Genomic DNA, 12779 nt, shown 5'->3' with positions numbered 1-12779 from the left:
TGCTCAGATTTCAAGATGTGCTCTTTTGGGAAAGAGTTATACTTGCTTTTTAAGCTGCAGTGCTACACAGGGTTTTGTGGCTGTACTTTTCCCCTTTTTTATTACTTTTCCCCACCCCACTGGCTACTTCCAGATACTCGCTACTTATCGCTGCCTTGCCTTTCATTTCAGTCTGTGCCCCTGTTCCGCGGCTGTGGATACAAGAGCTGCCCTCCTGCTCTACCCCTTTGCCTTCCTCTTGCAACTGTGATGGGGCTATTTTTAGGCATGAGTTGAATGCTCTTTCAATAGAGAGTAGACTGGTGTTCTGAAATAGCTTGACTGACAGGTCCTCTCTGTCTACAACTTGTTAGTTAGAAAACAGAGCAGTGATTAAAATCCACAATGGAAGCACCAGATTTCACTTAGCTAGTCTTGTAATGAGACATATACCTTAAGGAAAATAGCTGGTTGTTTTTACCAGCAGCAGTGAAACCGGGTGAAAAGGAAAACAAAGCCACCAATGATATTCTTTAATTTATCCTGTATTAAAAGAGTAAGGATGATACCTGACATAGAAGTACACCTATTTTTCTGCCACCTCCAATGCTGGTGGGTTGTACTTCTGTTTTACATTTGGACTTGCATATTAGAATAAGTTGCTGTTAAGTCCAGCACCAAAGGAACTTAATTTTACTTCTCAAAATTCAAACAATATCTTTTCCTTCTTTTCCTTTGTGCCGTGCTTTCCCAGATATGGCCCTCCATTTCCATTGGCTGGTGTTCAGAAATGCCTAGCATTAGGCAATGCAACATTTTGGCCTGCTCCCATTTAACACCTATTAAAGGTCCCCCGTATTCCAACTCACTTTTTTTCTTGGCTGCTGTAGCTTCCATCAATGAAATCTTTCTCCCTTCCTCTTTTTTGCTTCTTCCTTAGAAGCCCAGTGACTTTCTTTTCATTCCTTCTCTCTTTCTCTCTCCCCCACTTCATTCTCTTTTCTATGATTTCCTTTATCTCGTTACTGGCACCCCTCCTTCTCCTTTTCCTCTTTTCTTCTCAGCACTACTTGTATAGAAAAAAAAATGAGCAGCATTTAAAATATGAGCAGGTGAGCCGTGGCAATAACCTTTTCCCCCTCTTAACCTAGTGTTGGAAGAAATATCCATCTGGTTCGGTTCCAAGCCAGGAGAAAGGCCCTGGAAACAAAATGGAGGCTGCAGGCTGATTGGAAAGATGGTTTAATGATGAAGCGGAAGCACATGGGTGGTTCTGGATAGCTGACCCCATGGAGTTGAGAATGAGGGGTTTTTGTACTTTCTCTTGGGCTTTCCACTTGAGTTTCCTGTTCCTATGCAAGAACATGCATTCTATTGGCTGATGTCAGACTCCCATGGCGCCATGTAGGGGTTATATTTTCTGAGCTAAGTTTGATTGAAGTTTGCAACTGAGATGATGCAATGAAGGAATTTGTGTTCTGAAGGGCTGTTGGGCAATTCCTATTATGGCTTAATGGCTTTGTTCTGGTTTGGATCTTGAGTGAGGGCTAATCCTACCTTTGTTGGATCCTGGGTGGGGTATTTGCTTATGAATAGAGTTATCTATCTCTTTACATCTTAAGTGCTAACATCTGCTGTGAGCTATAAAGGAAGCTTTACAAGAGCATGTTTCTCCATTTCTCATCCAGGGAAATATAATACTCTGCCGTTTTAATATTTCTAAAAATATTTCATTCTTCTAGGAGAGGGGTGGGTGCTAACTTTCTACACTAGCATGACAATCTTTTTCATTCAAGGCTATTGTGGTTTTTTCCTTAACACATGTGACCAGAGTTCCACTAATACTCTCCTAAAGCAATCTCTCTACACAGATTTAAATGAGGTATCTCACCTGCATAATTATTGTAGCTTGGAGATAATGGCATTTGAAAGGGCTCAGGCTGAACTGCACAATTCTACACACTATTTTGACTTTTTTCCTGCATTCCCCCCCCCCCAAATCCTCTTGTATTCTAGTGCAGTGGTCCTTCCCACCACAACCTTTGGGGCACCAGGGACCAGTTCCATGGAGAGAAGTTTTTCCGTAAACCAGAAGGGGTGTGGTTTCACATGCTGCTTGCATCCAGTGCAGAGGTGGGTTCCTACCAGTTCGCACCTATTCGGTAGAACCGGTTCGTCAAATCTACCGAACCAGTTAGAAGAGGTTCTACCAATGGACCCGGAAAGCAGGCCACACCTACAGAAGAGGTTCCAAACTTTTTTGAAACCCACCACTGATCCAGTGGATGGGACTTCACTTGTTCGTTCAGCCCAGTTTCTGGCATGCCGCAGCCAGTGCAACTCCACAGACCAGGAGTTGGGGACCCCTGTTCTAGTGTATTCCTAGTGGCAGAATATTTATTTTTCAATTCCTTCTCCATTTTTTTTCTCCCAACAGCCTTAAGATATCAGTTGTTCTAAGGTAGCTAATTGGGTCTAGGTAACCCAGTGAGCTTCCATAGATGAAGATGATCTTGAACTTTATTTTGGTCATAAAAGGTAAAGGTTCCCATTGCACATATGTGCTAGTTGTTCCCAACTCTAGGGGGCGGTGTTCATTTCCATTTCAAGCTGAAGAACCAGCGCTGTCCGAAAATGTCTCCGTGCTCATATGCCCGGCATGACTAAATGCTGAAGGCGCACAGAACACTGTTACCTTCCCACCAAAGGTAGTCCCTATTTTTCTACTTGCATTTTTACGTGCTTTCGAACTGCTAGGTTGGCAGAAGCTGGGACAAGTAATGGGTGCTCACTCCATTATGCGCTTGGGATTCAAACTGCTGACCTTTCTTATCGAGAAACTCAGCTTCTTTGCCACCGAGCCACTACGTCCTCCAATTCCTATTGGTCATAGAATGGCATAAAATACGATAGGGAAAAAATTATATTTGCTTCACTAATAACACTGAAACTTATAAGAGATAAGATAACATTGCTAACACATTATTTTAATATTAAAACACTATGATCTTTATATAAACATTCTTAATTTTAAATACAAAGTCTATAAACTAAAGTGGGGGGTGAGATAAAGGTCACAAAAAAGTTGAAATGACTGGCAAAGACAAAAAGTAAAAATAAAGGAGGGGTTCTCAGTTTACCCATACCGAGTATCTAAAATTATCTGTTTACACATTTGAATTTGCTGCCAAGAAAAATCTTATGATGTTGCATAAAAACAAATGGTTTCTTATCTGATGGAAAGAAAACCAGGGGGGAAAAATAAAGAAAGGATGAAAATTTCTAACTATATTGGTAGCAGAGGCCAAAAGCACATGAGTGATGATCTCAATAGCGTTTGGGCTGCATGGACAGATTCTTGTATACACAGGGATACTTTGTAAATCACTAATTAAGGAGGGTAAAACATCAAACCTGGTTTTTAGAAAGGCCCTTTTAATGAGGCCAAAGTAATTAAACATTCACCAGGTTCCCAACTGCAATGAGTTGGATGAACTCTAGTTGGGCTAGGATACGGTTGACCCCATTCTGGAATTCTCTGTTTGGGATCCTTTTTCTGAAAATTCTTTTAGTTTGAATGTATTCCAAAAGAAGAAATTATTTAAATGGCAAGCCAACATGGGTAAGTTTCATCAAAAGTGTTTGTTTCCATAAAGATTGAAATTGATCTGCCATTGAAATTAGTGCTTCCAGGAAAAAGAGGCATTTGAGAGAGCTGTGGTGGCGCAATGGTTAGAATGCAGTATTGCAGGCTAATTCTGCCAACTGCCAGAAGTTTGATCCTGACCAGCTCAAGGTTGACTCAGCCTTCCATCCTTCCAAGGTGGGTAAAATGAGGACCCAGATAGTTGGGGGCAATATGCTGACTCTGTAAACCGCTTAGAGAAGGTTGTAAAGCATTATGAAGCTGTAGATAAGTCTAAGTGCTATTGCTATTGCTACTTGAACCAATAGATGGGCACTTTTACTTTGTCCTTCTTCCCTTTTGAACCTCACACTACTTTACACATCTAGGCTCTTGAAAACGGATTTGCAAAAACTTGGTTTGTATGACCTCAATTGATTTATAGTGAAAGAATAGTTCCATCTGAGCACCCTAAGACTGTGATGGCGAACCTATGGCACACATGTCAGAGGTGGCATGCAGAGCTCTTTTTGTGGGCATGTGCACCATTAGCAGCTGCTTTTCCGAATTCCCTTGCACGAATGTGCACCGGCCAGCTGCTCTCTTCTGGGTTCCAGCACGCACATTCGCGCTGACCAGCTAGTCTTCACACTAAGACCAGCTGTCTGGTGAGCATGCGCATGACAGAACCCAGAAGATCAGCTGGCCACCGCATGCATGTACTCCAGTCAGCAGCTCTCATCCAGGTTCCAGCGCTCCAGCACGCGTGCTCCAAAGGTTAACCATCACTGCCCTAAGGGTTTGGGGTGAAGTATCATCAATTATCTGATAATACACAGCTTTATATTCCCACCCTGAACTGCCTGAGGGATGTCCTGTGTCAGTGCCTGGAGGCTGTAAGGATCTGTATAGGGCACAATGGGCTTCAACTCAACCCAAGCAGGAGGGGGTGTCTTTGGGGGCTTTCCAATACCAAGGTTTTTCCACCTCTGGTCTTGGATGGAGGTTGCGCTGCCTCAGACAGAATCACCGATCAATCTGGGTTTCTTTTTGACTCACAGCTCTTACTGGAAGGCCAAGTGGTAACCGTGGCTAAGAGGGCCTTTGTACAGCTTCAGGTTGTGTGCCATTTGCTTTTTTCGGGATGGAGAGGCTTTGCTCACTGTCACTCATTCCCTTATGGGTCTACGTGGAGTTGCCTTTGAGGAGCATTTGGAAGCTTCAGCTGGTACAGAATGCAGCTGCATTGGTTGCAAATGGTGTCATTTATTTGACACATGGAACACCATTGCTTTTGGGGCTGTCTTGGTTTCCAGTGTACAATTCAAGGTGTTGGTTCTGACCTTTAAAGCGCTTCATAACTTGGGACTGGGTTACTTGAAGGATCATCTTCTTCCAATTGTTTCTACACGTCCAGCAAGAGGGACATATTACGGGTCCGGCCAGTCAAGGAATGCCTGCTGGCAGGGACCAGGAAACATCTCTTGTCTCTTATAATGCCTGCCCTCTGGAGCATCCCTGCCCCTGAGATTAGGATGATCTGAATCTTGCTGGCCTTTCAGAAGGCCTTGAAGACCTGGCTATGTGCCTGGGCCTGGGATCTCGAGTGTGTGAAGGGCCCTGTTTCCTGGTTATTGATATCAGCGGATTATATATCTTAGCTGCTAATTGTATTTTATTTTTATTGTCTTTTAACTGTTTTAATTGTTTTTATTATTGCTTGCCACCTAGAGTTCCTTGTTTTGAGCTGGGTGTGATTACACCAACTGACTAAATAAAATAAAACAAATATTTGGACCAAGGATTTTACTTTCAAGAGTTTCAGAGTTATTTTGTATACATCTCCTAGCCTTTGTTCATCACATTGAGCCTTTAGACAAATGATGGGAGAAATAGGCAGAGGAAGTCCTTGATTTATGACCACAATTGAGCCCAACATTTCTGTTGTTAAATGAGATAGTTTTTGTCAGTCCTGCCCCATTTTATGACCTTTCTTGCTACAGTTGTTAAGTTAGTATCACAGTTGTTAAGTGAATCTGGCCTCCCCACTGACTTTGCTTGTCAAAAGGTCACAAAAGATGATCACATAACACTACAGCAGTCATAAATATGAGTCAGTTGCCAAACATCTGAATTTTGATCATGTGACCGTAAGGATGCTGCCACACCACATTCGTAAGTGTGAAAACGGACATAAGTCACTTTTCTCAGTGCCGTTGTAACTTTGAACAGTTACTAAATTAACGGTTGTAAGTCGAGGACTACCTGTATAGCAGATAAAGGTAGGAAAATGTAGGAAAAGAAGAATGTAGCCAAAGCTGATAATATTAAATATTCATTGAATAGTTAATCACTTAGAAGCTCAAGTTTTTCTGCTGTTTTCAGCACTGTGATCTCTCCATATTCCCACCCCTTTTTTTTTTCTTTTTCTGCAGCCTTGCTTATTTATTTATTTTTTTCATTCACTGGACTAAAGTCACATCTTTGGTTCATTCGGGGCCTTTTAGAACATCTGTTTTCCAGGCTATTGGAATGTGTTTTTCTTCTATAGAAAAAGCTAAAACAAACAAACCTGCATCTGAAGTGTGACAGAGCTGAATTTGATAAAGTGTCTTTGCATGGCCCGAGTTCTCCTGATGCAGACTCTTTCCTAGCGCTTTAGCAGAAATCAGAAATCCCTGTAGTTGCCCATCATTATTTAGCAGATGATTTCTGAAGATAAAAGTTTTGTTGTGGTCCACCAGCGGCCAGCAGATTCAGACAGTGAAGAGATTGGGGAGGAACATGGGCCAGTCCTGGAGGCTGGAGAAAACTCTGATGAGGGCTCTGTGTCAGAGGCAGAGGAAGGGGAGCAGTGCCATAAGCCAGTTATCAGCTGCCTTCAGAGTCAGACATCAGTGAGGCAGACAAACAGCTGGAGCCTGTTCTCGGTGTGCGCATGCACAGGGTTGCCAGATGAAGGAACAGCTAAAGAACAGGGGTTGACTTGGGAGTAAAGGCCACAGGGGGATGATGAATGGCCCCTTCCAGAGGAAATAAAAGAGGAGCGAAAGGGGAGTGGGGTTTGCAGGAGACAATTAGTTCGCTTAATTGGTTCGTGATTTTCCGAGGCTCCTGGCCTGTCAGCTTTCCAAGCCAGATAAGGCCTGTGACATTAAATCCTCCCTTGAAAACTTTGCTGGATGTGAATGAGCAGAATTCACAGTAAATCAATAAAAGGGTTTTTTGTCAGGACAAGGAGTCTGCTTCATGCTCTTGGGAAGCATAGGTCAGAACAAGTTTTTGGTTTTTTTTAGCTATGCCACAAATAATCATGCATAGTCATGGCTGTGTCTAAATTTAACAACATTTAAAGCAGATCAGTGGTCATGATTAGGGAAAACCGTGCTGATTTCAGTACGCTAGATGAAATCCACTTCCAACCTATAATGCTCAAAATATTTTTCTTTTTCCCCATTCTCCAGTAGCCTGCTTTCAAGTCTATAGCTAATGGTTCAGATCTGAATATTGGTTCACTGTGAGCTAAGATCGCTGAAAATCAACAACAGCAGTTCTTTGGACTGAATGTGAAAGGAGGTAAGTTATTACACAGAAAACACAGGAGAAGTTGATTTTGCATTCAGTTCAGTTCTGCTGACCTGGTTAGAAGATCAGCTGCTTGGAAGCAAAGGCATTTTGAAAGCTGCAGTTGTCCTTTAATAGCAAATTGTGATCTTCTGAGACTGCTGACAGCGCACATTTTATACTACCCTGTATCTGTTGATGTTACTGTAACTAACTCTGTTTCAGAAGGTCTGTCTGTATAAAGAACAAATGAGCCACACTGCATATGTGCTGTGTTGGAATCAAGTAGCTTTGAATATTCTTCTGGGTTGCATAAAAAATATATGCTGAGCTCTCAGTGTTAGCACATGTGGTTTTAAATCCCTTTTCAAATGGTTTTTGAATTCATCAGTTAAGAAACTGCAAAGTTAAAAGGTACTAAATTGGAAAAATTATTCTTCTTTCACTCACTCAAGTCAGTCATATTATATTCCTGGTATGTTTTGCTATACTGGGGCTATCCAAATTTGGCAACTTTAAGATTGCCAAATTTTAAGACTGTGGATTTCAACTCCCAGAATGGCAGAGGAATTTAAAATTTAAAGTTTTAAAATTGCCAAGGTTGGACACTCTCACTCTGTATAGTTTCAAATCCAAAACATATAGAATTTAGAAAATGTATGAATACCTCTCGAATCTGTAAGAAGTGTTTTAAGTACCCAGCATCTTATGTAATATAGAAAAATATCAGACGGCATCTGCCAGAGCCTTTTTCTAACTAGTAAATGTTATTAAAAAGCATATGTTTTTGTGAGCAGAAGCTTACTTCCTCAAATGCAGAGATCTGATAATAGTGAACTGTAGCCCAGGGAAACTTATAACCAGGGGTGGGATTCAGCCAGTTTGGACTGGTTCGTGTGAACTGGATGTTAATTTTAATCTGGTTCTCTGAACCGGTAGTTACAAGGACTGGCTGACCCTGCCCCCACTGAAGTATCCATGTGGCCCATTTTGGATGCCAGGTAAGTGCAGGGCCCCCATGGAGACTTTGTGAGAGCGAAAAACAGGCCTCCCAGAAATTCCATAAGTCCGGAAATGGGCTTGTTTCCAGCCTCTGGAGGGCCTCCACAACCCAGGGGATGTTGTTTTCGCCTTCCCAGAGGCTTGAGGAAAGCCTCCAGAGCGTCGGGAGAGCAAAAACGCTCCCCCCTGCCATGATTCAGGAAGCCAACTTGGCCACACCCCCTAGCCAAGCCCACCTAGCAACCGGGCAGAGAACCTGTTAATAAAACTTTTCAATCCCACCCCTGCTTATAACTTGAATATAAATTTGTTTTGGTACTAGCCGTCTCCTCCTGATTTTATTGTCATCGTAGACTAATCTTGTACTCCTCCTATAATGGGTAACATACCCGTTTGTCTTCTGATGATCATAAAAGATCTCATGCCAAACTACTCAAATGTGGAACATGCTTTGTTGTTGCAATACGTGCAGGCATTAGCTATGCTGAAACGCGTATAGAATAGAAGCAATGATTAACCATATGATTGAATCAGTAAAACAAACTGTTTAACTCCTAACACTAAGCAAATCAGTAATCACAGACTCTTAATTACAAGCGTTGATTAAATCAGGGGTTACAACTGTTTAACTCTCAAACATTAATTAAGGATTGGAAGTTTACATGGCGATAAAAGGTTTATTGACTATGAGTATTCTTTAGGTCTACATGGAAGTAAATGAGTTACCATATACTGTAAACTTGCACAATCATGATTGGTCCCCATTGGCTATGTAAATCCACCCCTCCCTTGTGTATGCTCAATAAAAAAGGACCCCCGGACTCCGTTCTGGGTCGGTTTCGTCCCGAAGGAAATTCGTGTCCGAGTCTTCTTTCCTCATTGGCTTCATGAACCACCCGTGGAGAAATCGCACTTTGTATCCACCGTTAAACAGAGGGATCTTCTTTCACTTTTTTCTTTCTGGGTCATGGAAACAGAACCTTTCTATCCAACTTGAACGCTTTAAAAAAAAATAGATTTAGTTTTTCATTTGCAAAGTGTGTTTTCATACCAATCTCCATCCTCAAATACTTCTTCCCAGTCGATAATTTCTGGCCTAATTTGGCAATGCTTTAGTTTCTTCTCTCATCCACTGTTTTTTTAGAAAGCTTGTACCTTATTTCTTGGTCCTAATAAAGATATTGCCCAAAAATGGATTTTGATTATTTCTTCATCATGGATTACCATACCACACTTTTAATATGCTGATCAAATAGATCAGTGGTTCTCAACCTGTGGTCTGCAGACTCCTTGGGGGGGGGGGGTGGCACGATGTCATCATATGGGGTCCACGAAGGCTTGAAAAAATTCTTATGATTTAAATCTTGAGTTAAGTCTTGGGAGTCCGTGGCCATGATCTGTGACCACAAAAAGTATTTAAAATGGGGGTCTGTGGTGAAGAAAAGCTTGAGAACCACAGAAATAGATCATTATGCACCTGTAATATTCTGGTCAAGCTATTTTTTATATTATACCTAAAAAGTTGGATGGAATAGAAAACATCTGATTCAGTTTTTCCTGCTGCTCAGTCACCAGACTATACTGCATTACAAGTAGTTCTCAACTTATGACTATAACTGAGCCTGGAATTATGGTCATAAGTCATGCTGCTCCTTAAGCAGGTTTTGTCATAAGCATGCCCAAGCATGCCTTTTTTGTGGCAGTTGTTAAGAAAATCCATTGTCCACAATGGGTGTTTCAGTTGCAATGCAGAGATAATTAATCACTCTGAGTTCCTGGAAAACACTGTAAATATGTTGGGTTTTTTGTTTTTTTTTTGTCTTTTTGGAGATTTGAATTGATTTACTGAATTTGTTTCTTTGAAGACAAATGACTAGTATTTCCCTTCTTTTCAGGTTTAAAAGATTTAAAAGAAAATCAGTCTTAAGACTCCAATGTGCTCTCAAGCCACACTTTTGCAACACTGGAAATTGTTGCTGTATGGGGAGATGGAGACTCCACTTCATTTGAGTTGAGCAGAGTCCTCTTTTGGTTGTTTGTATTATTGTATTTGGTTGCCATTTTATATTCCATATACAGTATTGTATTATATATTGTAAAGGATATGTTTTTTTTATTTTAGTTTTCTATGGTACACTGTCCAGAGGCACATTGTTTCAACTGGGCAGCCTTATAAATCCAGAAAATGAATAACATAAGTAAATAATAAAGATTTTCATTTCAATTCTTACCAAAAATATTTATTAGCATTGTTAAAATTTGCTGAGAAAAGACAACAATTTCTCTCAGGGGGAGGTATCAAAAGGTTGTTGGTAGTACTTTTTCTGATTGACAATGTTTATTTAAAAGCATAAATTTTTGGGAGCTGCATATCACTTTGCCATATGCAATTAATCTGGAAACTCATATATAAGACTCATTCTGATTTTTTGATACCATAAACTAATTTGGCTTTCCTACAGTATCACACTGCAGAAGAAAGTCATTCTGTTGTTTTGTTACACCCACTGATGAAAAATGTTTTACAACTTTTCAAAAAATGAAACAGTTCCTCAAGATGGTAGAAAAAGAAATTTTAAGCTCAGTAAACTAGAGACAGTCATTTCGTGAATGGGCAATTAAAGAATCAGAAAGGCTTGTAACTGTACGAAATATAACATCTCATTTTACCAATGTGCAGCCCATAAAATTAGTTGTATGTTAATTGATTTCTTTAAATTCTCCTTAAAATTGCTGATGCTGTAATTCCCTGCTTAGAGAATAGCATAATCCATGATCCAGAAACACTTCTCTCTCTCTCTCTCTCTCTCTCTCTCTCTCTCTCTCTCTCTCTCTCTCTCTCTCTCTCTCTCTCTCTCTCTCTCTCTTTGTGTGTGTGTGTGTGTGTGAGTGTGTGTGTGTGTGTGAGAGAGACAGAGAGACAGAGACAGAGACAGAGAGAGACAGAGAGAGAGTTTTTAGTGACTGAATTTTATTCTAACATTTTTAACAAGTTTTTTTCAGAACACAGAACTCAAAATACCTATTTAAAAGCACTAAAAACAAACAAATTAGTTTCTTTCCAGCATTTGTTCAAAACCACATCAGCTGGAACGTGCAGTTCAGTAACATCAAGGGATTTTGGCTAAAGGCACCTCCCCCACGATAATTTTTTCATGGACTGGGTATGGGAGAAAATATAAAAAGCGGGTAGAAAGAGATGCTTTGACATACTCAGAGCAGCAGGATAAGAAGGTTTAAGCCATGGCCTGGCATAAGGTGATCTGGGTAAAATAACCAGAACCCTTCCTGGTCATTCCATTGATACTATGTCTGTCTGGGCAAACAAGGCTAAAATAAAATTGAGTGAGGGGTGAGAAAAGATTGAAGTAAATTTTTCCTTCTTTCAAGAACAACAACAACAAAAAGATAAAGCCACTTTCCAGGTTAAACTCATCTGGTTAGGTTCCCAGCCCATGAGGTCAGCCAGGTTGCTATGAAACATTCCTAGAAAGGTGAAACAGAGGCACCTGGGAATCTATCTATATAGCATCCTTCAATGCTATGGGTTCCATATATGTAATACAGGTGAGAAAGATCTGTGTTTAACAGACCTAGAGTGCCTGTCCAGAATGATCAAGTTGCATTCTAATATCAGTAATAAATTAATGGTAATGCAGTTTAATGCTGTATTTACCAATAAGAAATAATGAGATGGGGGAAGGAGGAACTGTTGAGGCAACTGAGATCATGTCTTTGCAACAACACAAAAAGAAATTAGCAGTTTGGCCCAGTTTGGTATCTGGAACAGGCTGTTATCATTTGGAGTTCCATGAAACTAGGGTTGCAATGGTAAATGGGAACTCTACCCATTTTAGACAGGGAAAAACATTTTTAAATGATTCACATTATGGGAGTTGGTCCTGAGCATATTTTAACTTTAAGATGTGTAAACTTTAATTCTCACATATCCTAAGACTGACAATTTTGCGATGTACTAGTTTAGAGGAAGTTGAGCTCAAGACAGTCATCCTCAAATAACAAATATACATAAGCAACAAAATTCTTACATCTGGCTGAAAAAGAACATAAAGGATACACAAAAGGCAACTAACGTATTAGTCCTTTCCTAAGGAAGAGGATTTATTGTATTATTTTAAAAGATGGTTTTATATTCATGTATTTCAAATTGCCACACTATTTTAAAAGATATATTGAGAGGATAAAGTGGGAAAAAAGTCTATCGGCAAGGATCTCAAGGTTAAATCTAAGTGATTTTTAATTGTTCACAAAAATGAACAAGTGAAAAAATGATGCATGATGTTAACTGACTAAATGGAGGAAATTGGTAATATTTGGGGCCCAGAGAAATATTTAAGCCTTTCCTTTGGCCAAACTTTGGATTATATAGTCACCAAAGGAAAGAATAGTCATTTGGTCTCAACGTAGTTGTTATAGGAACCATTACCAAGCATAAATCCTCCATCACAAAAAGATAAACATTGTTAAAATTACAAAATGAATATCTTGCCCAATAAACTAAGTAGTCTCAAGTCCTCAAATCTCATATGAACTATTTATTTCCTTCTTTTACAAGAACATCAATTTCATAGAAATAAAAGCAATGAAT

The sequence above is a fragment of the Thamnophis sirtalis genome, unplaced genomic scaffold (genome assembly GCF_051295495.1).
Source record: "Thamnophis sirtalis isolate CommonGarterSnake01/CBP01778 unplaced genomic scaffold, rThaSir2_p1.2 scaffold_6, whole genome shotgun sequence".
NCBI lineage: Eukaryota > Metazoa > Chordata > Lepidosauria > Squamata > Natricidae > Thamnophis > Thamnophis sirtalis.
Note: the sequence above shows the minus strand (reverse complement) of the source record.